Here is a 27,191-nt window from a genome sequence, read left to right as displayed (position 1 = left end):
CTCTCTGCCTCTCAAAAAAAATAAAATAAAAATAAATGTTGAAGTTACAGCATCCTTCTTTACCTTCTCATGATTGCCAAGTGAACTGCTTTCATGATTGCAGAATTTGGAAATCGTATTAAAAATTAAAAAAAAAGAGAAAAGAAAATTTGAATGTCATATAGTCTTATTGTTCTTTAGGAAGTAATATATCATTGTCTGTGTTCGCTTCAATTTTTTTTCCTTTTTCGGTTATAATTTTAATGACTTTATGCTTATATGTGATTTTCTTTGTAATTACACAGTTGGGATTCATGGAGCATCTTGATAATGTTGTTTCAGAAAATTACAGGCTTGCAATTTTTCAAAGATTACTTCCACCCAATCTCTCTTTCCAGTCTTACCAGAAATACAAATTATTCATATGATAGGCTTTTCCCCACATCCCACGTATCTATCTCTTATACTCTTTTCTCATTTCTTACTTTTTCTCTCTGTGTTTCATTGTGTGTCTTTTCCATCACCTTACTATTCATTACTGCATCCTTTTTTTTGGTGCTGATATGCCATTGATTATATTTCGTGTTTAATTTTGTGTTATTAAGCTTTCCATTTTGGAATTTCTAGCTCAGTCTTTTTTTTTTTTTTTAATAGATTCCTGTTCTGTAGGGAGAAATTCCTTTTTTTAAATCTCTTTTCTTGAATGACTTAATTCTGTTTATAAAGTTTTAAAGTCCATGCCTGATAATTTCTGAATAGTCTTGTAGGTTCCATTTCTTTATTTATTTCTCTTCATTTTTAGCCCTTTGGTTCTGTTTCCTGCCATGCTTTTAATTTTTGATTGAATGGGAAGTGTGGTTTATAAAGATTCGCAGAGGCTCAGCTCCAGAGAAGATGTACTTGGCTTCCAGTATAAGGTGAGGCTAGAGGAATCACCTTGTCCTAGGTGAAAATGCTCCGTTTTCACACTGCTCTTACTTTTAGAGTATAGGCATTCTGTAGCATCAACTAACATTCTGGAGTGTGTGTATCTGGGCACCTTTTCCAATGGTGGGCCCTGACCGCTGGTCTCCATCCTCTTAGCGGTTGTTTTCTTCTTGGTTCTTGGTTTCTTCTTGGTTCCAGAATCATGCTTCATGTGTTTTCAGATTGCCCCAAGGGAGGATGGCATGCCTGATGTCAGGTGCGTCTCAATGTGTTTCCTTCTCTCTGGGATGCTGGTCCTTTGACTCCGGACTCTTCAAGGTCTTCAATTATTTTTGTATTGCAATAGCTTTTATCCTTTTCTCTCACTGGGAGATTTAGTCTGTGAACAACTAATCCTTTCTGGCTAGAAACTGGAGGAATATTCAGGAGGCCTTATATGACAGTAGTCTGTAAATTGGATTTTAGGATTTAGAAACAAGTAGTAGCTAGCCTTGTAGATTTCACTCTCGTCAACATGCGTAAGATTTTTGAAAGCTTGGAACACCAAGGGAATGAGATCATTAGAAAGGCTCTACCAAAAAAGGAATGTAAAGCAGTAAGTGAGAAAAAGAAAAGGTCACTAAAATAGGAAGATAACTGAAGATGTACAATTTCACAGAGAAAGATTCAAGAAGAACATAACTAAATCGAATTTTACAGAATTCAAAGAGAAGGAAGAGTCAGAAAGGATCATTGAATTTCATGTCTAGGAGGACACTTTTGACAATTTAGTGAGTAGTTTTAGAGAAGATAGGAGTACTGCTTAGATTGTGAGAGATTAAAGAAAAAGAAGGCATTAGGAAATGGAAGAATCCGATTTTTTAAAAGGAATTCAGCAATAAAAGAACAGAGAAGGATCAGAAACTTAGTGGTGTAGCAAATCTCAGGAAATGTTTTAGAGAAATTTTAAGTATATGTGAATATAAAGGTAGGAGATTTTAAAGATCCAGGTAGGGGAGAGATTAACCTTGCACGTGAGGACAAGGGTATCTATGATAAGGATATCTAAGGTGTGGAGTTGTGAATACATATAAATGGGAAACCTAGAAAAGGAAGCCAAGGAATACTTCATCTTCTGAGAGAGAATGAAAGGAAAAGAGATTCCATTTATTTTATTTTTTTAAAGGTTATTTATTTTGAGGGAGAGCGAGCGTGAGTAGGGGAGGGCCAGGAAGAGAGAGTCCCAAGCAGGCTCTGTGCTGTTAGCAAGGAGCCCGACATGGGGTTGAACCCACAAACTGGAGATCATGACCTGAGCCAGAGTCAGATGCTTAACTGATGGAGCCATCCAGGTGCCCTAAAGCGATTCCATTAATTCCAGTTCAGAAGGAGTTGAGGTTACAGGCTGAGGGTAGGGATGAGAGTCAAATTTGAAAAGAATGAAGTTCTATTTTTTTTATTAAATTAAATTAATTAATTTTTTTTGTAGACAGATTTCGAGAGGGGGGAGAGGGGCAGAGGAAGAGAGAGATTGAGAGAGAGAGAGAGAGAGAGAGAGAGAGAGAGAGAGAGAGAATCTTAAGCTCCACGCTCAGCACTGACCCTGATGGGGAGGTCTATCCCTTGACCCTGGGGTCATGACTTGAGCTGAAATCAGCAGTCCGAATCTCAACCGACGGAGCCACCCAGGTGCCCCAGAAGAATGGAGTTCCAGAGGGACTAACTTCTGAGGGCCCTTGGAATTACAGGGCTCAAGGGACAGTGAAATGAAAGTGCTAAACATCCACTTGGATAATCTTCTTAGCTGATTTTAGTGACACGCTCATCAACCAGAGAGACCTGGACACCCACAAACTACAGATACAGATGGGAGGAAGTTAATTTGAAAGAAGATGTGTTTCGGGACACCTGGGTGGCTCAGTTGGTTGAACGTCTGACTTTGGCTCAGGTCATGATCTCACTGTTCGTTCGTGGGTTGGAGCCCCACCTGGGGCTCCCTCCTCTCAGTGTAGAGCCCTCTTCTGATCCTCTCTCCCCGCCCCGCCCCTTCCCAACTTGTGCACGCTCTCTCTCTGAAAAATAAATCAACATTAAAAAAAAAAAGAAACAAGATGTGTTTCAAAGGATAAAAGATTATCAAGCAAGAGTGGGAGAAAATAGAAAGAAATGTTTTTTGTTGATAGTTCTTTGCTGTGAGAGATGAGGTGCCTTATCAGAGAGTTATGTGCTTGGGCGCTGTGATTTTTATTTCCGGGGTATTGTACAAACATATAAGGATGCATTGGAATTTGATCCAAAGTGGCACAGGAAAAGGGAGTGGCAGAGTGTCCTGCAAAAGGCGAGTGGACCTGCAGGTGAACAGAAGTGGAAGGCATCCAAAGGAGAGGAGGAAGTCGCGTTGGTGGTCCAAAGATGAGGAAATGTGGATCATGCCATTGGGACATGGGTGGACCTAGCGGGTATTACGCTAAGTGAAGTTAAGCCAGACTGAGAAGAACAAATATCACGTGCTTCCACTCCTGTGGGATTTGAACAAAAGAAAGGAGTAAACAAAAGGCAGAATCAGACCCATAAATACACAGGACAAACCGGCTGGCCGTTGCCCGAGTAGGGATGGGCAAAATAGGTGTAGGAGAGCAGGAGATCCAGGCTTCCAGTGAAGGAATGAACTAGTCACTGGAATAAAAGGCACAGCGTAGGGAATATAGTCCATGGTATTGCAGTTGTGGTGAGCACAGCATAAGGTATAGACTTGTCAAGTCACTTTATTGGGCACCTGAAACTAATGTAACAGCTGTGTGTCAACTCTACTAAAAAAAGAAAACGAGGACGTGGGATGCTGGGCAGTAGCCCAGACGCGCATGTTAGGGACCAGGCACTACTGCGGAGGCTGGAAGTTTGTAATTGGGATTATGTTCATTTACATTTTGAAAGAGAGAGAGAGAGAGAGAGAGAGAGAGAGAGAGAGAGAGAGAGAAAGAGAGAAAGAGAGAAAGAGGTCGGCGGGGAGGGGCAGAGAGAGGGAAACTGAATCTGAAGCAGGCTCCAGGCTCTGTGAGCTGTCAGCACAGAGTCCCAGGCGGGCCTCCTGAGCAGTGAGATCATGATGTGAGCCGAAGTCAGATGCCTAACCAACTGAGCCATCCCAGGGCGCCAACTTTTTGTGGTTTTTCCAGGTTCTTTGAATTGAGGGTGTTGGGCTCTTGGGGACTTACCGTGAGGTGGTTGGCTATGGCAGTGGAAACCTGAATTTCAGCGAGATAACGCTGGTAAACTTTAATTTTAACTTACATTAATTATATCCTTTCAGTGTTTCTTACAAAAGTGGGGGGGGGGGTCGGGGAAGAAACGATTTTCTCTGTTTTCTCCCATTCTGTGAATGGGGCCTGATGAATGAAACTGACAAAATACAGATTAACAGGAGAAGAAAGCGTTATTACATTTGTGCCTGGAGCTTCATAGAAGAGGAAGGAAAGCTCAAGGACAGGGTAGACCGAGGGGTTATGTAACATTTTAAAAGAGTGTGGTGAAAAGCTTTTGGGCTTTGGGGGAGGGAGAGGGGAAGGGAAGTTGAAATAGGAGATGTATGGTAAGTAGAGGCTGTTTAGTAAGGTTTGTTATGGAGATTCACATCCTCTTAAGTCTTAATATCTTCTGAGAGGTAAGGAGAGGAGGCCAACTTTACAAATAGAAATTTCCTTTAGGAAAGGGGAAATTGAGGGGCACCTGGGTCTCTCAGTGGCTTGAGAGACTCTAGATTTAAGCTTTTCTCTCTCCCTTTCTCTCTGCCCCTCCCCTGCTCACTCACATGCTCTCTCTCTCTCTCTCTCTCTTTCAAATTAAAAAAAAAATGTGTATTTTTTAAAAAAGAGAAATTGATGCCCTGTTTTTAGAGCTTTTCTGGCATCTGATGTTTCTGGGTTTCCCTCAGCACAAAATAATCCTTATCCCAAAGTGGCATTTTAGGGTGGCATATTCTGGTTCCCTTCCATACAATTCAGCAACACTCTCCAGTTACACCTTTTAGTGTATTTTCGAAGTTGGTTGTAATTGGCATCGAGTGACAATTTCTGGATTTAAATTCTTCATCAATTTTCCTTCCTGTGGAGGCCATACCAGTTCAGGATTAGCTCTTCATAAGGTGTAAAGAATTAAGAATTCTATTCCAGAAATGTTTTCAAAGTCACGCCAGACTGATGTTTCTCGGTTTTGAGTCCAGTCTTCTCTCTTGGGACTTCAGTTTTGTTCATCTTACAACCTGGCTGATGTGTAGCTCCTTTATGAGTTTTTTTAAGGGGATAATTTCCAAAGTGTCTCTTTCATGTCTATGGTTCTCATCTGTTCTATTCCTTTTCAAATAGATGTAAGGACTAGCTCTTTTGCTAAACATATGGTTCAGTGCCTGATATTTACTGGCTCGATCTTGGACCCAATTTATTAGTTTAATCCCCAATTCCCTGTTTTGTTTCTCAGCTTTTTTGTTTCCTTTTGTAAAGTGGAAACACCACTCTTGCTGAGACTCTTCTGATGTAGGCTAAAACCCATACCACAAACATTTGGAAACCTACTGCTGCTTGGGGGGCCATATGGCAATTTAAGAGAATCCCAGTTACTGCTGCCAACTCCCTGACTGCTAGGAAAACAGAACTCCATTGTTTCTAAAGCCCTGGGAGGGGGGAGAGCTAAGTTTTCCTCCTTCTTTTGCAAAACAGCAGGAACTGTAAATAATAATCCTCTAGGTAACACAAAGTAGGTAAACATTGCCAAGGTTTGTTATCTGAAGTGCTAAAATTCCTACCTTCTTGTTGTGTTGTTGTTCCACTATGGGTTCAGGATTTCTGCTGCTCCTGGTGGTACCCAGCCAGAGAAGAAATAAGATGGGGCAGAAAAATATTATGTGTATACCTAGGGAATATGGAGGAAATCTGTTGGTTTTTTACCGTATTTCAAATCTGGAGAAACATTTCATTTCAGATAGTTATTTTATCCTGACAAAAGATTGGAAACGCGACTCTCTTTTATTAGCATTCACTAGAGGACCACCACTTTCCGTTCTTACATTATTTGTTTATATGTATTTTTTAAGTTTATTTATGTATTTTGGGAGAGAGAGTGTGCGCATGTGGGATTGTTTGGAAGGGTGCAGAGAGAGAGAGAGAGAGAGAGAGAGAGAGAGAGAGAGAGAAAGAGAGGTAGAGGTAGACCGTGCTGTCAGCCTGACGTGGGGCTTGATCTTATGAAACACGAGATGGTGACCTGAGCTGAAATCAAGAGTCAGATACTTAACTGACTCAGCCACCCAGGTGTCCTGATTCTTACATTATTTAAAAGTTTTCTAGGGGTGCCTGGGTGGCTCAGTCAGTTAAGCGTCTGACTTTGGCTTAGGTCATGATCTCACAGTTCATGAGTTGGAGCCCCACATCAGGCTCTGTGCTGACAGCTCAGAGCCTAGAGCCTGCCCCTCTCCTCCTGCTTGCGCTCTGTCTGTCTCTCTCTCTCTCAAAAATAAATAAAAACATTTTAAAAAATTTTCTGGTGAGTTAACAGTTCTTGGATATATGAAACCTGGCGGGCAAATCCTGAGTGTTCTTCTTCCTTTTCGGTATGAAGATTACTGTACATATTTTTTTTTAAGAAAATAATTTTCTGTTGTTTACCCGTGTGAAACAGGTATGATTTGTGTCGCTTGACTGATTATTGTGAATTCATTGCATATTTGCTTACTGTACGGGAGAAATATATAGAATATTTTTTTTCCAACAAATCACATGTGATTGGGTATTTATACCACTTTTCATTCTCTTCCTTGTAGGGAGCCTTGTTAATCAACAGACTCTCAGAATCGTCCTTTTTTATCCTCTGAGAACTTGCTGTATTCCAAAGGTCCACTTGATGCTCAGTGCCATGTATAGGAATAAAATATGCTGCCCGGCTTTCCCAAATAAATGCTCCATTTACTGGAATCTGAATTATATTTAGTTGCATAAGTCCTAGGATGGATGTGTCAGTGTGTACTGACAAGCACTAATAATTGGTGTTGATTAGGAAAATCATAGAAAAGGTAACATGAAAAACATTTCAACAGAGAGAAGGAGCGTCCTTGAGTTGGGAGTGGGGATGGGATTTCAAGTAGAGGAAAAAGCATGAAGGAAGGTCTGGAAGGTGTCTAAAGTGTCTAAATTGGTATCTGGTTATAACTTATATGGACATTTCAAGCTTCGCTACATCGAATTGGATGTTAATACAAGTACTTGTAAAACATCACAGCAATTTTATTTTCTATCCGCGTCTTCTGGCAGAAGAAAACATTACTTCAGATGTGAGTTCTCAGCCCAGTATCCCATAAGATAGGTTTCAACCGTTTCGCCTGGCAGTACTCACACACAAGGGTGCGTGCAGAGACGGGTACACAGGAATACCAACCGTGCCCTTTCCTCTTTGCGTGTCCACCCATTTCTCTGAGAACGTAAGCCTACTTTTGTAACCGGAGAAACTAATGAAGCAATTTCCCATTCTATCTTAGCATATAGTACCATAGCTAGTCACTTAAACATTTCTCATGTTGGGTGTCACATGTACTGTCAGATCACAGGTTGACAAAGTTTTCAGCCATACAGAAGGTAGCTCTAGACTTTCCTGGATGCCAGAAGTTTCTCCTTAGCTGATTTCGCTCTGGCTTCTCACCTCCACGATGTGAGTTCTGAGAAACGGCCGTGCCATCTGCTCTAGATGAGCAGGGGCTTGTTGTAACCAGCCTCAAATGGCCACCAGTAATCTCAGCCTCCCAGTCAGTGTTCATTCACACCCCCTGTGTAGTCTCCTGCCAATACCAGAGGAAGTTTATCGGGCGTAACCAATAGAATACAGCAGAAATTATAGCACATCACTTCTGAGATTCATTTATAAAGACTGTGGCTTCCATTTTGGGTTCTTGTTCTAACTCTCGGGTTGCTTACTCTCAAAAAAGCCAGTGGCCATGTTGTGAGGACAGGCATTAAGTCTACGAAGAGGCCCATGTGGCAGGGGACTGAGGTCTCTAGCAGATGGCCAGTGACGAACTGAGCTCTACCAAGAACCATGTAAGTGAGTTTGGAAGCAGATTCTCTAGCCTTGGTTGATGCAGCTATGGCTGACAGCAACCTCATGAGTGACTCTGAGCTACAATTACTAAGTTAACCCACTCTTGGATTTTGATCCACTGAAATTAGGAGACGATAAATCTTTATTGTTTTAAGCTGCTACATTTTGGGGGCAATTTCTTATGCAACAATAGGTAACTAATTCATGACACGTTTGAGTGAGAGTTTGCTTCAGAAACCACAGAGTTGACTCAAAGTGGGTCTTTGAAATTTCTGGGGACAATGACAGGTGATTTCATGTCACCTCAACAAGGCATAGCCTCTGAGCACCACTCTGGGCTCATGCCCCAGAGGATGTAACTACACAGTTAGATTGTAGAAGCTTCAGATGCATGATCCATCATGGCTGGGACCACACTTCTGCCTGAAACATGCAGCATCTCTGTTTTCATATTTGATCCTTTAATTTAAAACCAGTAAATGTCTTATGTATCCAGTATGTGGTTCAGATACTAAATTTTGATTTCAGCAAAACTAAAAAGCAAAAGGCAGTCCTCATGGTTGGAAGTGAGGAAACAACTCATATATTTGGACAAGATGGATCCCTCAGCAACTACATAGCGGTGAGAGGGGAGTTGGGCTTGTGAATGGAGACCCCTGTGTGGGAAGCAAATGGACCCGGAAAGAACCTTGGTATCTTCTTTTGTAAAATTAGGGAAACAACAACCAACAGAGATTTTGTGATGATTAACTGTGCTACTGGTTGTGAAAGTATTTGCCACTTTTAAATATCATTTAAAAATACGAGGCACCTGGGTGGCTCAGTCGGGTAAGCCTCTGACTTCGTCTCAGGTCATGATCTCGTGGTTCTTGAGTTCGAGCCCCACATCGGGCTCTGTGCTGACAGCTCAGAGCCTGGAACCTGCTTCGGATTCTGTGTCTCCCTGTCTCTCTGGCCCTTCCCCTCTCGAGCTCTGTCTGTCTCTCTTTCTCTCTCTCTCAAAAACTCTTGATTTCGGCTCAGCTCATGATCTCAAGGTTCCTGGTTTTGAGCCCCACCTCGGGCTCTGCACTGACAGTGCGGTTCTTGCTTGGGATTCCCTTGCTGTCCCTCCACTGCTCATGCTCTCTTTCTCAAAATACATAAATACATACATACATACATACATAAATAAATAAAGAAGGTTAAAAAAAAAGGCATTCTCTAAGGTGCAGTGCATTGGCCTTAGGAAATGTGTCCATTCACAGAAGAGGAATCCCGGATCCATTGAGCAAATATCATCTGAGCACCTACTTGGTGCTGGACACTGTGCTAGCACTGTTGGGATGACAATAATGAGCAAAAGAAACCTAGTCTTTGCTCTCAGAGAATTTACAGCCTAGTGGGGGACGTAGTAATGAATCCAATGCTCTCACATCAAGTGAAAACAAAACTCCCGCAGTGACTAGTGAGGTGGTTGAAGGACTTTTAGTAGACCTAGAAAGGGAGATTGGACCACTTGAGGAAAATCACAGAATGCTCTCCCAGGAAGTGACACTTGAGCTGAGATCTGAATGAGAAGTAAGGGCTAAATAAGGGTTGGAAGTGCCTCTCAGGATGAGGGACTAGCAGGTCCAAGTGACCCAGTGGCAGGACGGTGTACTCTGAGTGGTAGGAACCAAAAATCCAGTGAAGCTGGAAGGCAGAAAGTGCAAATCCTTTTCCGAGTTCGTGTGTCTGCCTTGGTCTGCAGTCGACCCGTTGGCATTTCTGCACGTCAAGCCCCTGATAGTGAGGGTAAAACTTGTTTTATTTGCTCCTCTCCCAAACATTTTTTCTCTTAACTGTGTTTTTTCACTGTGTAAGGTTTGGGGGAGGAATTCTTGAAAGATGCAAAAATAGTACATTCCCTTTGTGGTTTTTGCATCTCTTTTTTTATTGCGTTGGATGAGCAAGGTCTGAGAACTATACTGTTGGGAAGTAGGTCCTAAAAGAACCATTCTTCTCCTTTTAGCTTTGGTGTGGAGCCACTAGCCAGGATTGACGAGCTCTCTAAGAAAGATCTTTGTGCAAATGATTAATTGGGAAGAACACCCACACTTTTTATCAGAGGACTAATACCCTTAATTTGCAAAGAAAGCTGGGAAATCATTAACGTGTGTGTGTGTGTGTGTGTGTGTGTGTTTATCCTAAAGGAAAAACAGGTGAAGGACATGAATAGGTAATTTACAGAGTATCTGATACAAATGACCAATAGGCATGGGAACAAAAGTTCAGACTCAATAGTGGAAGAAAATGTAAGACGATATCATTAATTGCCTTTGAATTCATTAAGATTTCCAACACTGTTAATATCCATTGTTGATGACTGTATAAGAAAATGAATATTCTCATACAGTTTTCACAAGTTTATGAAGGCATCGTGTTGGGCCCACCAGACCACCAGGAGATTTCCTGATTTGCTAGGAGGACTCACGGGACTCAACATATAGTCCTACTGAAGGCTGAGTAATTTTATTTTTTAATTATAATATAGTTAACAGAATGTGGTATATTAGTTTCAGGTGTACAACATAATGATTCAACAATTCTACACATTTTTCAGTGCTCACCACGAATGACTGATTTATTATACTGAAAGCATACAAAGTAAAATCGGCAAAGGGAAAACGGTACATGGAGTTTGAGCTCCATGTCGGGCTCTGTGCTGACAGCTCAGAGCCCAGAACCTGCTTCCAATTCTGTCTTCCTCTATCTCTACCCCTCCTTCACTCATGCTCTGTCTCTTTCTCTCTCAAAAATAATAAATATTTTTAAAAATTTTTAAAAAGCTTTGATGAAACAATCAACTGACTGTATATAAAAGGATTTATTTCTGGTTATCAGTTCTCTTCCATTGATCTATGGGCCTATTCTTTTTTTTTTTAATTAAAAAAATTTTTTTTTTAATTGCGGGGCTTGAACTCAGGAACTGTGAGCTCATGACCTGAGTCAAAGTCAGATGCTTAACCAACTGAGCCACCCAGGCGCCCCTGTATGTGCCCGTTTTTATGCTAGTACCACACAGTCTTGACAAATAATGGCTTTGTAGCAAGTTTCAAAATTAGCAAGTAAAAGTACCTAACTTATTTCTTCTTTTTCAAAATTGTCTTGGACATTATGGGTCTTTGCTTTTCCATGTAAATTTTAAGTTCAATTTTTAAATTTCTGCAAAAAAAGAACCTGATGAACTTGTATAGAGATTGCATTGAATCCATAAATAAATAAAGATAAACTTGCCATCTTAACTATTGAGCCTTCCACCTTGTAAACATGGAATGACTCTCCATGCATTTAGATGTTTTTAATTTCTCTCAGAAATACTTTGTAATTTTCATTGTATAATCTTACAGTTCTTTAGTGAAATTCACTCATAAAGATTTTATTTTTTGATGTGATTTTGAAAATAATTGCATTATGTTTTTAAAAATGTTTATTGTTGAGGGAGAGAGAGACAGTGGGGGAGGGACAGAGAGAGAGGTAGACAGAGGTTCTGAAGAGGGCTCTGCACTGACAGCAGAGAGCCTGACACGGGGCTCAAACTCATGAACCACAAGATCATTACCTGAGCTGAAGGCAGACACCCAACCGATCGAGCTGCCCAGGTGCCCCTGAAAATAATTGTATTGTTAATTTCAATTTTCAGGTTGTTTATCATTTGTATATAGAAATACAAGTGATTTTTTTGTGTATCAATCTTATATTCTGTGATATCATATTAATTCTAATGGTTTCTTTTGTGTATTCCTTAGGATTTTGTATTTGTATTACTTTTTCTTTAAATGTTTGATACAATTTACAGGTAAAGTTATCAGGACCTGAGATTTGATTTGTAGGACGATATGTAATTATAAGTTCAGTTTCTTTACCTATTGTAAGTATTATAGGTATATTCAGTTTTTCTATTTGTTCTCAGCTCAGGTTGGTTAATGTTTTAAAAGTTTGTTCTTTTCTTTTTTTAAAAATTTTTAATGTTTTATTATTTATTTTTGAGAGAGAGAGGCAGAGCATGACTGGGGGATGGACAGAGAGAGAGGGAGACACAGAATCTGATGCAGCTCCAGGCTCTGAGCTGTTAGCACAGAGCCCGACACGGGGCTCGAACTCACGAACCATGAGAACATGAACTGAGCCAAAGTCAGACACTTAGCTGAGCTACCCAAGCACCCTTAAAATTTGTTCTTTTCATATAAGTTGTTGAGTTTGTTGACATAAACTTGTTCATACTATTTCTTAATCATTCTTTTGATTTTAGAGGTGTCAGTGGTGATGTCCCATATTTCATTGCTCATTTTGGCATTCTGTGTCTTATCTTTTATTTTCATGGTTAATAAATGGTAATGGTTTGCCAATTTAGTTGATCTTTTGAAAAAACCAATCTTTGTTTTTGCTTGTATTTATCACTTTTGTTTTCTGTTTCATTGATTTCTATTCTATTCTGTTTCATTTCTTCTCTTTGCCTTGTATTTAGTTTGCTCTTCTTTTTTGAAATCATTAAGATGTAAGCTTCGATGATTGGTTTAAGTTCACTCTTCTTTCCTAATATAGTCATTTAAAGCTGTAAATTTCTGTCTAATCACTGCTTAACAAAAATTATGATGTGTCCTTTTCATTTTCTTTCAGTTCAAAAGAAATTCCAACACCTTTGTAGTTTCTTTTTTGACCCATGGATCATCTAGAAATGTATTATTTAATTGGCCCATATTTGTGGAGCTTCCAAATTCCCTTATTTTTGATTTCCAATTTAATTCTGTTGCGATTAAAGGATGTATTTGGTATTATTTCAGTCCTTCCAAATTTATTCATACTTGCTTTATGGCCTATTGTGTGGTCCTTGTGGAGACTTCCTCGGAAATAGTCTGCATTGCTGTTGTTCCATGTGTACTTGAAAATAATTGCTATTGTTGAGTGCAGTGTCCTATAGACATTCGTTGCCTCAATTGACAGTATTGCTCAAATCTTCTATATTTTTTGCTGTTTTTCTTTCTAATCGTTACATCAATCAGATGTACTTATTGAGAGTGCAGTGTTGCGATCTCCAAGTATTACTGTTTAATTGTGTATTTCTTCAGTTCTGTAAGTTTTTGTTTCACGTGTTTTGGAGCAGTGTTAGGTGCATATATACTTGTGATTACTCTATCTTCCTGTTGAGTTGATCCTTTTTATTTTTTTAATTAAAAAATGTTTATTTATTTTTTGAGAGAGACAGAGTGTGAACAGGGGAGGCATAGAGAGAGAGGGAGACTCTGAAGAAGGCCACAGGCACAGAGCCCGACGCGGGGCTCAAACCCACGAACCGTGAGATCATGACCTGAGCCATAGTCGGACACTTAATTGACTGAGCCACCCAGGCACTCCTGTTTGTTTTAAATATTTAAAAAACGTTTATTTATTTTTTGAGAGACAGAGAGAGCACAAATGGGAGGAGGACAGAAAGAGAGAGAGAGAGACTGAGGGAGAGTCCCAAGCAGGCTCCATGTTCAGCATGTACTCCAATGCAGGGTGTGGGGGGGCTGGATTTCCCAACCCAGAGATCACAACCTGAGCCAAAATCAAGAGTCTGACGTTCAACTGACTGAGCCACCCAGGCATCTGGTGAATCAATCCTTTTTTTAAAATAAAAATAAAATTTCCCTTTTTGTCTCTAGTAACATTTTGTCTTCTTAAGGTCTACCTTGTCTCATTTTAACATCCAACTCTTTTTTAACAGCTGCATTCTCTGTCTTTCTCCATCTTCTTGTTTTCAACGTATTTGTGTCTTTAACTGTGTCTCTCATGGACAGTATATAGTTGGGTTCTCTTTCTTTTTATGTAGTCTGATAACCCCTTACTTTTGTATGGGACTCTAAAAAAAATTTTGTTTTTACATTTATTTATTTTTGAGAAACAGAGTGAGTCAAAGTGTGAGCGGGGGAGGGGCAGAGAGAGAAGGAGACACAGAATCTGAAGCAGGCTCCAGGCTCTGAGCAAGCCGTCGGCACAGAGCCTGATGCGGGGCTCGAACCCACAAACTGTGAGATCATGACCTGAACTGAAGTCGGATGCTCAACCGACTGAGCCACCCAGGTGCCCTTGTATGGGACATTTAACCCATTTATACTTAGTGTAATTATTTATATGGTAGGATTTACATTTGCCATTTTGCTCTTTGTTTACTATGAGTCTCATCCTTTGGCTCCTTTCTGTTCATTATTTCTTTCGTTTATGTTAAATGGATATTTTCTAGCATATCATTTAAATTTTTTATTGGCTTTTCTTCTCTATTTTTTGTTATTTTTATAGTTGTTGTTCTGGATATTATAAATAACATCTGAACTTTGAAAGCAATCCGTTTGAATTAATACCAATGTAATTTCAGTTGGATGCAAAAACTTTGCTCCTATACATCTCCTTACTCTTTTCTTCCTTTCTGTTCTTTTTTTTTAATAGATTTTATTTTTAAGTAACCTCTACACCCAACATGGGGTTTGGACTCACCATCCTGAGATCAAGAGCTAAGTGCTCTCTACTGACTAAGTCAGCCAGGCACCTCTCTTCCTTTGTATTATTGACATACAAATTACATTTTTACATTTTGTATTAACTTTCATTATGATTGTTTTATGCAGTTGTCTTTCAAACTAATTAGGAGAAGAAAGGAGTTAACATATGTTTATACAGTTTAAAAAAATTACCCTTTTAATTAATTATCTTAGCAGTCTTCTGTTTTCTTTGTGTGGATCCAAATTATTATCTGATGTCTGTGTTTTCTTTAGATGGAAGTGCTCTCTTTTATATTTCTTATAAGGCAGTTATCCTGGTGAGAAATTCTTTGTCTTTGTTTCTCTGGCGATATTTTTATTTATCCTTCACTTTTAAGGGATAATTTTGCTGGATATCTGTCTTATTTGATAGTCCCTTTTATTTTAGCCCTTGGAATTTGTCATCCAACTATGCTCTGGCCTTCATGCTTTCTGACAGAAATCACCTGTTACTCTTAGTGAGGATTCCTTGTATGAAGAGTTTTTCTCTTGTTGTTTTTAAATTTTTTAAATGTTTATTTGTTTATTTATTTAGTGTTTATTTTTGAGAGAGAGAGAGAGAGAGAGAGAGAGAGAGAGAGAGATTGAGAGAGATTGAGACACAGAATCTGAAGCAGGCTCCAAGCCCCCAGCTGTCAGGACTGAGCCCGAAGTGGGGCTCGAACCCACAGGCATGAGATCATGACTTGAGCAAGTCAGACGCTTAAATGACTGAGCTACCCAGGCTCTCCTCTCTTGCTGTTTTTAATATTTCCTCATTATCTTTGACTTTTGACAATTTGACTGCAAGGTGTGTAATTGTAGATATTTGTTCACTTTTCCTACTTTGGAGTTGGATGGACTTGTGGTTATGTAAATTAATGTTCTTCATCAAAATTGGGAAGTCTTTGGTTTTTTTTTACTTTAACTTAATTTTTTCAAATGTTTTTTTCTGCCTTTTCTTCTTTTTTTTCTTACTCTGGGGCCACCATCATGCAGATGTTGGTAAGTTTAGTAGTGCCACATGGGTTTCTGAGATTCTGTTCATTTTTCCTCATTCTGTTTATCTTCTGTTCCTCAGACTGAATAATCTTAATTAACCTCTTTTCAAGTTTGTTCTTTCTGTTCACTGCTCAAATCTGTTGGTGAGCCCCTGTAGGGAATTTTACATTTCAGTTATTATAATTTAAATCTGTAGCATTTTTTGGTTTTCCTTTTTTTAAATTTTGCTCTTTTGATATTCTCTATTTGGTAAGACCTGGTTGGCATACTTTTATTCTTTGATTCTAGTCCTTTATTTCTTTGAACATATTTATTGTAGCTTATTTAAAGTTTTTGTCTAACTTGGGGCACCTGGGTGGCTCAGTTGGTTGAGCACCTGACTCTTGATTTAGGCTTAGGTCATGATCCCCAGGTCGTGGGGATCTGTGCTGAGTGTGGAGCCTGCTTAAAATTCTCTCTCTCTCTCTTTCTCTCTCTCTCTCTCTCTCTCTTTCTCCCTCTGCCCCTGTCTGCTGCTTGCGTGAATTGTCTCTCTCTCAAATTAACAATAATAGTAAATAAAGTCTTTGTCCAACTTAAAATCTTGGGCCCCAGTAGACATTTTCTATTGCTTGCTGGTTTCCTGTGTGGGGTCGATAATTTCCTGGTATGTTGCAAATTTCATAATTCTCTTTAAGCGGGACATTTTTGATAACATTCTCTGGCAGCTTTGGAATTAGAGCTCCCCATCACCCTGTGGATTAGTCGTTGTCTCTATGGTTAGTTTTGTGCTTTCTGCTTGTTTGCTTAGTGCCTTTCCTGGACTATGTGTATAGATTTCATATTCCTTGCTATGTGTGGTGACTGAGCTTACTTAAAAGTAAAAAAAGAAAAAAAAGAATTAAGCCTGGCTTCTTATGGGTCACTTCTGGATCAGTATAGTTTAGTGGTCAGCTGATGATCAGTCATAAGAGTTCGTTAAATACACTGAGAGAAATAGATCTTCTGCCCTTTGTCAGGTGGTTCTGTCTCTGGGTGTCGGCATTCCTTCAAATATCAGGCATTTTTAAAGTCAGCCTAAGCTTTCACTTTCTGATTGCCCAGGGCCTGGAGTTCAGCCAAAAGTGAGTCACTTGGGCCCTCTCCTTCCTCATTTTTTCCCCAAGCATAAGCACACTCCTTCACGTGCACACAGACTACTAAGCCCCCAGAAATAGCTATTTTACGTATTTATTTATTTATTTATTTTGAGAGAAAGAGAGAAGCGGGGTGGGGGGTGCACACGTGCTTGCCTGTGATCAGGGGGAGGGGCAGAGAGAGAAGGAGAGAGAGAATCCCAAGCTGGCTTAGAGCTTTCAGCATGGCTCCTGCTGGGCTCATTCTCAGGAACCATGAGATCATGACCTTAACAGAGATCAAGGGTCAGAGGCTTACCTAACTGAGCCACCCAGGCGCCCGGCCCCCAGAAATATCTTCAAGCTTTCTAAAGTCTCTTAAGGTTGCCTACATCCCCAGGTCTACCTCTGATATTTTTGGCCAGGCTCTTGTTTTCCCCAAATGAAATCACAGTCTTGGGCAGCTGTGTTAAGAATTCCAGCTGATTGCCATTGTTTTCAGTCACACCCTGGGGACAGGGTCTGTCTCACATAGCTGAGCTCTGAGACCGAGTAGTAACAATTCTCTGGAAGTGGAGCTTTTACAGAGAGCTGTGGGTCTGGACAACATACTGACCATGCCCCGGTTGGGGGGGGAGGCTTTTTTTTTTTTTTTAATTTTTTTTAACGTTTATTTGTTTTTGAGACAGAGAGAGACAGAGCATGAACGGGGGAGGGTCAGAGAGAGGGAGACACAGAATCCGAAACAGGCTCCAGGCTCTGAGCTGTCAGCACAGAGCCCGACGCGGGGCTCAAACTCACAGACCGGACCGCGAGATCATGACCTGAGCTGAAGTCGGCCGCTTAACCGACTGAGCCACCCAGGCGCCCCGGGGGGAGGCTTTTAACACAGCTCCAGAGAAGGTCACTTCTCTGTGTTGGCTGTAAGACCCCCAGCTTTTCATGGCTACCTTGCCCGTGACTCAGGGAGGGGAGGGGACATGGGAGAAGACTTAAATGAATGTGTGATAGACTGGACCCCTCGGTTCTTAACCAGGAAAGAGTCCTTTTTCTTGAGTAAACTCTTTTCAGTTTGTCCCGAGCCTTTGGTTAATTTTCAGATGTAATAAATGGTGGCTTTAGATTGCTGTGGCAGTCTTTTATGGGGGTGCACTTTCACCAAGGTCCTTACTCTGACACTTTGGCAGTCAACTCAATTGCTCATACATTCTTAAATAAGTGGAAATTGGTATTACTTTCCCAGAGGGCAGATTATGAATTTTAATATAAATTATTTTAAGAAGTTGATGCCTTTTTACCTGCCTGGTTCTTGAGCAGCTGATCAGAAGGAAATAATCAGAATTCCACAAAATGGTTACATACAGTATTATTCATAGCAGAGAACATAATATACATATATATCCAGCCATATATGTTTGGTTAAACAGTTTCTTACGTGACTTTCAATGACTGCGTAAAATTTTAAATGTAATTGTACTATAAATAAATATACAACATGAGGAATTCTTTAAAGCATACTCATGAATGACCAATGTATGAACCCAGTTTTCTTTATCATACATTGCGATTCATATTATAAATTATATATGTATATTATACACATGTTATATATGTATATTTTGTAATGCACAAACATATAAATGTGTATATGTATATACGCACACACAAACATATATGAGGATATATATAATATATACTGTGGTATTAAAGGAAATATTTGTGCACGTTGGATAATGCTTATTTTCTTTCTTCAGCTTTTATGTATTTTAAACATTTTTAGTGTCAACACATTTCTTTTGCCATTTGAGAAAAAAATAATGCATGTGTTAAAACTAATTTGATAGGGGCACTTGGGTGGCTCAGTTGGTTAAGCATCCGGCTTCGGCTTAGGTCATGATGGCACAGTTCTTGAGTTCGAGCCCTGCGTCAGGTTCTATGCTGACTGCTCAGAGCCTGGAGCCGTCTTCAGATTCTGTGTCCCTCTCTCTCTCTGCTCCTTCCCCGCTCATACTCCCTCTCTCAAGAATAAATAAACATTAAACAAAAAATTAAAAAAAGACTACTTTAATAGACTGTAAGTTGTCATTACATCTATTGGGATGTTGCAGATTATTACGTGAGGGTTCCTTGACACAGAAGCAAAAAAGGTTAGGGCGCCTGGGCGGCTCAGTTGATTAAGTGTCTGACTTTGACTCAGGTCATGATCTTTCGGTTCATGAGTTCGAGTCCCACATGGGGCTGTGTGCTCACAGCATGGAGTCTGCTTCAGATCCTCTGTCTCTCTCTCTCTCTCTCTCTCTCTCTCTCTCTCTGCCCCACCCCATTTCGCTCTCGCGTGCGTGCACGTATGCGCTCTCTCTGTCTCTCTCTCTCTGTCTCTCTCTCTCAAATCAATCAAAGAGACAACAACGACAAAAAACTAGTATCCTAAGGAAGGTTTTGCTCTCATTTTGTGCCTCCTTTGCCACTCTGTCTAACACATTCTGTGAGATCAGCATGGAGAGTCTGTACTTCAACATGTGAGGGTCAACTTATTATTAGCCTGGTGTTGTGGATGCTGAGATGTGCTGTCCAAATTTCCTCTTCAGGTCGGAAGCACTTATTTCCCCGGAGTGTTGGTTGCTGGCAGTTCAAAGCTGATTCTGTTCCCAGGAATTGCCCTTGGCTGAAATGGCTTCGTCTTCCAAGGTTATACCTCTTTCCAAGGGGCAGCCAGCATTCAGTAACCAAGTGATGCAGGCTACAAAGCTGATCCCCTTGCTTCAGTTTGGGACATATCTGGGGGCCACCCCAGCTTCAGAGCTTTCCATGAGGCCGACTGGTCTCTGTTGCAGTTATATTACAGTTCAGTTTCTCCCATTCTCCTTTACATGTGCTGTTCACATAGAGCACTCCCCTGGAACGCTGTTGCACAAATCTTCATCTTTGGGTGACTTTCCCAGGGAACCCAACCTTACTACCTACAAAACCTGTAGAAATTCTTGAGATGACTCTTCAGGTATGGAACCTAGCTGTCCGGTCAATAGCCATTCTCTCCTTCTTTCTTAGAAAGTGAACTTCAATTTAGGCTGTCAGTGGGCACAGCTGACGTTACAAAATATATTTCCCAGACTTCATTGCAGTCAGGGATGTCCCATGATACAGTTCTGGCCAATGAGATGTGAGCAAGAGTCACTGCTTTGTAAAGAAGCTAAGTAGCTGATAGCCATCCTTCTGCCCTTCACCCTCTCTCTTCTTTCTTTTTATTTGATTATGTATTTATTTGTTTCTTTGAGTGAGAGAGTACATACAAGTGGGGAAGGAGGCAGAGGGAGATAGAGAATCTTAAGCAAGTTCGATGTTCAGCACAGAGCCAGACGCAGGGGCTCAATCCCACAGTCCTGGGATCATGACCTGAGCTGAAATCAAGAGTGGGATGCCCAACAGACTGAGCCACCCAGGTGCTCCTCTTCTTTCTTTCTGAAAGGTAGTTTTAATGCTGGCAGGGGACCTGAGATTTGGGAACCTGAGCTCCAACATCCTTCAGTTCCTGAACCAATGTCAGCAACCACTTCGCTTACGACTTTCATAAACTGAGAAAAAGAAACCACATCTTGTTTAAGTGCTTGTTGTTCAGGGCTGCCTGGGTGGCTCAGTCGGTTAAGCGTCCGACTTCAGCTCAGGTCATGATGTTAAGGTGCATGAGTTCGAGCCCCGCGTTGGGCTCTGTGCTGACAGCTCAGAGCCTGGAACCTGCTTCGGATTCTGTGTCTCCCTCTTTTTCTCTTCCTTGCCCACTCATGCTCTGTCTCTCAAAAATAAATAAACATTAAAAAAAAAGTTATTGTTGTTGGATTTTGTTATATTCAGTCAAACTCCATCCCTGTCTAATAAAGGTGTGGGAAAATACTTTTAGGCTCTGGATTCAGATGAGAGGTGAGTTAGAGTTTAGACTCTAAGCTGGAGTTAGAGGATCTTGACCTTGAGTCTCAGTTCACTTACACATTCAGCCTCAACTCGTATTCATAAACTAGGAGACCATTACCTAAGACACCAGCTTCTTAATGAGGAGTAAATGAATGAGAAGGTGTAAGAGAATCTAGCACAACGCCTGGCATAACATGAGGCCTCTGCTGATATGAGTTCACTTCTTATTACACCAATGCCAGCCCCTTGCAGGTGCCAATTTTGTTCTTGTAGGTTACAGCATATCAGATGGGTACGCTGGGTCCAAGGAGTCCTGACAGGGACTTCTCTCACCTTGTCACCAACCACCCGAGATAGGGATCCATTCTTTCCTGGCCTGCCGTTTCCTGCATCAGTGTGATACAGCAGAGGAAATGAGGAGAGTGAGAAAGTGTTGCATTGTGATTCCCTGGGAGGGAGATCATGACATAGAACTGAAGCATGCAGGATGTTTATTGAGGAGTGGCCTTAGCTTCAATCCCTGTGAAAGGGAAGGGAAGGGAGCAAGATTAGGCAGAAGGAGACATCCAGCTGTGATGTAGGCCCTGTGACAGCCTCTAGTGACCCCACGGAGTTTTTCCCAGGTCGGGCCAACATGGCCCGGCCCGTTATGCTCTGACATGGTTAAAACACTGGGTGTAGAGAAGGGGCGAGACCTTGGCCAGCCTGCTCCCTGCAGCTGAGGCAGACCCTACAGAGGCTGACAGCTGGAGGCTGTCTCTCTACAGCAGTCCCAGCAGCTCGAGCGACACATCCTTCATCGAGGAGGGATCTGGTTAGAGGATCATCTCAAGGTTCACTACAGATGGGTGGGAGAAACACAGAAACAGGAAATGACAGTTTGGGAACTTCGTTGTAAACTAACAAAATACTTTCTGTTGCTTCAAAGGCTGTTGCAGCTCTAGTTCCTGTCTGGGGGAAGTTTTGAAAGGAAATGACTAGAAATCAAGATTCCTTTACACTAGTCCTTTTCTCATCTTGACAAACTCAGTCTTGGCCTTGCTTCCTTTGAAGCACGAGAACCGGATTGTGTCTATGGCGTTGGAGATAAAAGATCTGAGCTACCGGTTTGTGAGTTCGAGCCCCACATCAGGTTCTGTGTTGACAGCTCAGAGCCTGCTTGGGGATTCTGTCTCCCTCTCTCTCTTCCCCTCCCCTGCTTGCTTTCTGTCTCTCTCTCTCTTTCTCTCTCTTCCTTCAGGTAAATAAAAAAACATTACAAAAAAAAAAAAAGACTTGCTCATAATAACCAAACCAGAAGACAAACGATTAAACAGGAGATGGTTAGTTAATAATAAGTCCCTGAATTCTTTGTTCCGTAGAGCATCCATTATGTTTGGGGAGCGTCTAAAGCTTATTAGTTAATTTCTGCTGCATCTCTGTCAGATGGATTTCTGCCTTAATTCTCCCCAGAAAAGCCAGAAGTATAGCTGAGGCCCTTGAAACCTCCACTCTGCAGTGGGGCAACCTTGCCAACATAGAGCAGAGGTTGGCAAACTACAGCCCTTGGGCCAAATCGTGCCTATTGCTTGTTGTCATATGAGTTAAGAGCTAAGAATGCTGTTTACCTTTTCATTTTATGTTTTATTTTGGGGGGTTTTTTTGGTTTGTTTTTGCTATTTACATTTTTTCATAAATTTTTTGTAACGTTTATTCATATTTTGAGAGAGAGAGAGAGAGAGATAGAGAGAGAGAGAGAGAATGAGTGGGGGAGAGGCAGAGAGAGAGGGAGACACAGAATCCGAAGCAGGCTCCAGGCTCTGAGCTGGCAGCACAGAGCCTGACGCGGGGCTCGAACTCACGTGCCGTGAGAGCATCACCTGAGCTGAAGTCGGACGCTCAAGTGACTGAGCCACCCAGATGCCCCTGCCATTTACATTTTTAAAGGGTTTTAAGAAAAGGAGGAATATAATATGTAGCAGAGACTGTATGTGCCCTGCAAAACCTATAATTCCTACTCTCTAGTGCTTTGCGGGAGAAGCTTGCTGAGTCCTGCTTTAGAGAATTTTGCACGGGAGTAGCCACACCCATGGTTTTCTCAGGACATTAGAAGCTCACTACACCTTTCCCCTACGCTCTCTGTGGCAGGTTCCCAAAAGCAGAGCCTGAAGCTGGGATGCTTGTGCAAGTAGTTTAGGCAGGGAGAGCACCGCAGTGAAACCTCTAAGGCGTCCTGTCGTCAGGAAAGGGCCAAAACAGCCAGGCCAAGAGGGGGTTCGGTGCAACTGTAGGCTCAGCCTTGATCTCACACGGAGCTCTGTAATGTGAAGAATGCCATGGGATTGTCCCACCTCGGGGCCAGAGGGTTGGGCTTGAATACCCCAATATTAGTGCATCGTAATGTGCCAATGCCCAGCAAAGGGGTGTGTGTAACCTCCTAGGCCTCTTTTGCATAAAGAAGTCCCTGGTTACCTGGCCCAGTTCTGGAGAGACAAGTGAGCTGGGAGCTATTAGCTAATCGTCTTAGCAGCTGGAGAATGGACACAATAGACCCCGTAAGGGTGTCTGGGCAGGGACCCAGCAGTAACCACCACACAAGTGAGAGTGGACTGCGGAGGCTACTGGAACCTTATGCCCGCCATGGGCAGGTTGAAGCCTCCCTTGTACCCTCTAGAGGCTTTGACTCTAAGTGGCCGCCGGGATGGGCTCCAACATCCTATTTGCAGATACACAGCCATCCCCAAGAGAGGGGTAGCGGCCTTATGAACGTGTGAGAAGCCAGATCTGCCTTCTAGATTCGAGGAGGCAGAGTGATGCAATGTCTGAGCTGGACAGGGTTTAAGAGTCATCAGATCCAGTGCTCTCATTTTAAAGGGAAGGACGGATTCTATATGGTTCCACAGCTGGCAAGCAACACAGTTAGCATTCCATCCGTGTTTTCAAATACAGCACAGGGTGGTTCTCACCTGTAGGATGAACACGTTGAAAGGTTAATTTTCTCTGCCATCTAATTCATTAACCATGTGGCTAACTAATGTTGGCTTTTTGTTTCTTCAAGTTTATTTATTTTGAGCGAGAGTGCAAGCTCACACGTGAGCAGAGGAGCAGCAGAAAGAGAAGGAGAGAGAATTCCCAAGCAGGCTCCCCACTGTCCGCGCAGAGCCTGACGCACAGGGCATGACCTGACCCGAAATCAAGAGTCAGACACTTAACTGATTGAGCCACTCAGGGGCCCCAAACTAACATGTTTGTAATAAACTTTGTATTTTATTGTAGCAAGTTTTAGATTTGCAGAATTTTCATGTAGATAGTGTAGAGAATTCCTGTATACACATCATTACCCCCTGTTATTAACATCTGGCATTAGTACAATATTAATATATATACTTCTATGTGTAAAGAACTGTGTCTTTATTGTGCTAAAATTGGTTCACACTGATGTCTCCAATTCTAGTCCATTACGACATGAATCATTCTGGCTTCCTTCCCTGTAATCTTCCACTCCAGCAGTGAGATCTGGCTTCCATTGTCTGCCATCCATTTAATTAACTGTTCGATTCTAGTATAAATGTATGGTGTTTTCTGAATTGTTAACCCATACCCCCATGGGAAGCAATTTTATCAACTAGAGCACAGAGGTGAAATATAGAACCTTTTACTTTTAGTCTTATGAACTCCACTCATTTTCAAGTTGACTTACATCAGCACCTTTTCATCCATTACCTTCCTTGAGGCTGTTCCAGTCCTTTGTAATACATTTAGATTTGTTGGTCACATTCTGCATTCCGCCCTAGGATCTCGTGGCTTCCCAAATTTTATTTTTTTAATTTGCACACATGAGGCTTAGTTGTGCTGGTTAGCCCTATGGGTTTTGAACATTTTTTTTTAATGTTTATTTATTTTTGAGACAGAGAGAGACAGAGCATGAGCAGGGGAGGGGTAGAGAGAGAGGGAGACATAGAATCTGAAGCAGGTTCCCGGCTCTGAGCTGTCAGCACAGAGCCCGACGCGGGGCTCGAACTCACGAGCCGTGAGATAATGACCTGAGCCGAAGTCAGACGCTCAACTGACTGAGCCACCCAGGCGCCCGTTGAAAAATGTTTAATGCATTATTTTCACCATTATGGCGTCATAAATTCTGGAAAAGGCAAAAGTATATAGACAGTAAACACGTTAATGCTATCTGTGGACTTGGGCGAATGGATATGAGGGTCAAATAGGTGAAGCACAATGTTTTTTTAGAATGAGCAAGGAAGTGTTCTTCCTGTTTCTATTTTCTGGAAGAAATTGTAAAAACTTGCTATCATTTTGTCTGTAAGTATTTGGTGAATTTGCCCAATTGAAATCATCTGGGTCTCTGGTGCTTTCTTCCTTGGAAATTAATTATTATTTCAATTTCATTAGTAGATATAAGGCTGTTCAAGTTAATGTTCCTCCTCTGTGAGTTTTGGCAGTTTGTGTCTTTCAAGGAATTAGTCTGTTTCATCTAATTATCAAAGTTGTGGGCATAGATGTTTTCAGTTTTCTTTTTTTTTTTTTTTGTTTTCAGTTTTCTATTATTATCATTTTAATGTTCATGTGATTAGTAGTGAGGAACCATTTTTCATTTTTGATATTGGTAATTTGGGTCTTCAGTCTTTTTGCGTTGGTTAACCTCTCTATGGGTTTATTAATTTTATTGATCTTTTGGTTTTGTAGATTTTGTCTCTTGGTTTCCTATTTTCATTTTCACAGTTTCCTACTCTTGATTTTATTTTTTCCCTACCACCTGCTTTAGGCTGAAATTGCTCTTGTTTCTCTCATTTCCTAAGGTTTAAGCTAAATTTACTGCTTTTAGATCTTTCTTCTTTTCTAATGTGTGTTTAATGTTCTAAATTTCCCTCTAAACTCTGATTTCACTGCATCTCACAAATTTTGAGAAGTTATCTTTTCTTTAAGAAAAAAAAAAATTTAATGTTGATTTATTTTTGAGAGAGGGAGAGACAGAATCTGAAGCAGGCTTCAGGCTCTGAGCTGTCAGCACAGAGCCCAACGTAGGACTCGAACCCAGGAACCGTGAGATCATGACCTCAGCCAAAGTCCAACGCTCAACAGACTGACCCACCCAAGTACCCGTCTTTTTTTCTTTCTTTCAGAGAGTGAGAGATTGCAACTAGGGGAGAGGGGCAGAGGGAGAGAGAGTCAACCTTAAGCAGGCTCACCGCTCACTGTGGAGCCCGATGTGGGGCTCAATCCGATGACTGTAGTATCATGACCTAAGCCAAAATCAAGAGTCAGATGCTCTACTGATTGAGCCACCCAAGCAACCCAAGAAATTGCCCTTTTATTTTCGCTTAATTCAACATATTTTTATATTATGTTCTTGAGCTTTTTCCATTACCCATCTATTATTACAAAAGTGTTGCATAATATCCAAATATTTGGGAATTTTCCAGGTATCATTTGTTGATTTCTCTTTTAAATTTCATTGTGGTCTGTGAACATATTTTGTATGATTTCTATTTTTTAAAAATTTGTTATGGTATAGCTTATGGCCCAGAATGTGATTTATCTTGGGGAATGTTCCTTGCAAGCTTTATAAGAATGTATATTCCACTGATGTTGAAAAGAGTATTCTATTAACGTCAATTAGATCAAGTTGATAGCTGTTGCTGTTCAAGTCAACTGTATCCTGTTGATTTCTTACCTCCTTGACCTATCAAGTAGTGACAGAGGTGTTGAAGTCTCCAACTGTAATACTGTATTTGTCTGTTTCTCCTGTTACTTTAATCAGTGTTGGTCTCCTACAGTTTGGTGCTCTGTTGTTCAATCATATTTAGGATTTTATGCGTTTTTAGAAAATTGTTATTATTTATTCATGTTTATTCATTTTTGAGAGAGTGAGAGAGAGAGAGCACGAGCTGGGGAGGCACAGCATGAGGGGAGGGCAGAAGATCCTACATGGGCTCTGTGCTGATAATAGCGAGCCCGATGTGGGGTTTGAACCCATGAACCGTGAGATTGTGACCTGAGCTGAAATCAGACGCCTAACTGACTGAGCCACCCAGGTGCCTCATTGACTCCTTTGGTATTATGTCTTCCTCTTTTTATGCCTGACAAATTTCCTCTCTCTGAAGTCTACTTTGTCTCGGATGAACAACATAGATATTCTGGCTTTCTTTGATTAGTGTTAGTATAGTGCATTTTTCTTTCATTATCTTCAAAGTATCACAGTCTGAACGTTTCAAGTAGATTTCTTGTGCGGTTTTGCCCTTCCAGGAAAAGTCATTGCTTTTCAGCGTGCTCAGTTTGTTTCTTGTTGTAAGGACTGAAGTGATGACTTCCGAGCTTTTTATGTCAGAGCTGAAACGAGTAGTTTTACTGAAAAATCAACATCTTCGGGGCGCCTGGGTGGCTTAGTCGGTTAAGGGTCTGACTTCGGCTCAGGTCATGAGGTCACTGCTTGTGAGTTCGAGCCCGCACTGGGCTCAGATGGCCCAGAGCCGACAGCTCAGAGCCTGGATGATTCTGTGCCTCTCTCTCTCTGCCCCTCTCTCTCCGCCCCTCTCCAGCTGACACTGTGTCTCTGTCTCTCTCTCTCTCTCTCAAAAATAAGTAAACATTAAAAACATTTTATTTTTATTTTTATTTTTAAAAAAAATTTTTTTTTTCAACGTTTTTTTTTTAATTTATTTTTGGGACAGAGAGAGACAGAGCATGAACGGGGGAGGGGCAGAGAGAGAGGGAG

Source organism: Neofelis nebulosa, chromosome X (assembly GCF_028018385.1).
Source record: "Neofelis nebulosa isolate mNeoNeb1 chromosome X, mNeoNeb1.pri, whole genome shotgun sequence".
Taxonomy (NCBI): domain Eukaryota; kingdom Metazoa; phylum Chordata; class Mammalia; order Carnivora; family Felidae; genus Neofelis; species Neofelis nebulosa.
Note: the sequence above shows the minus strand (reverse complement) of the source record.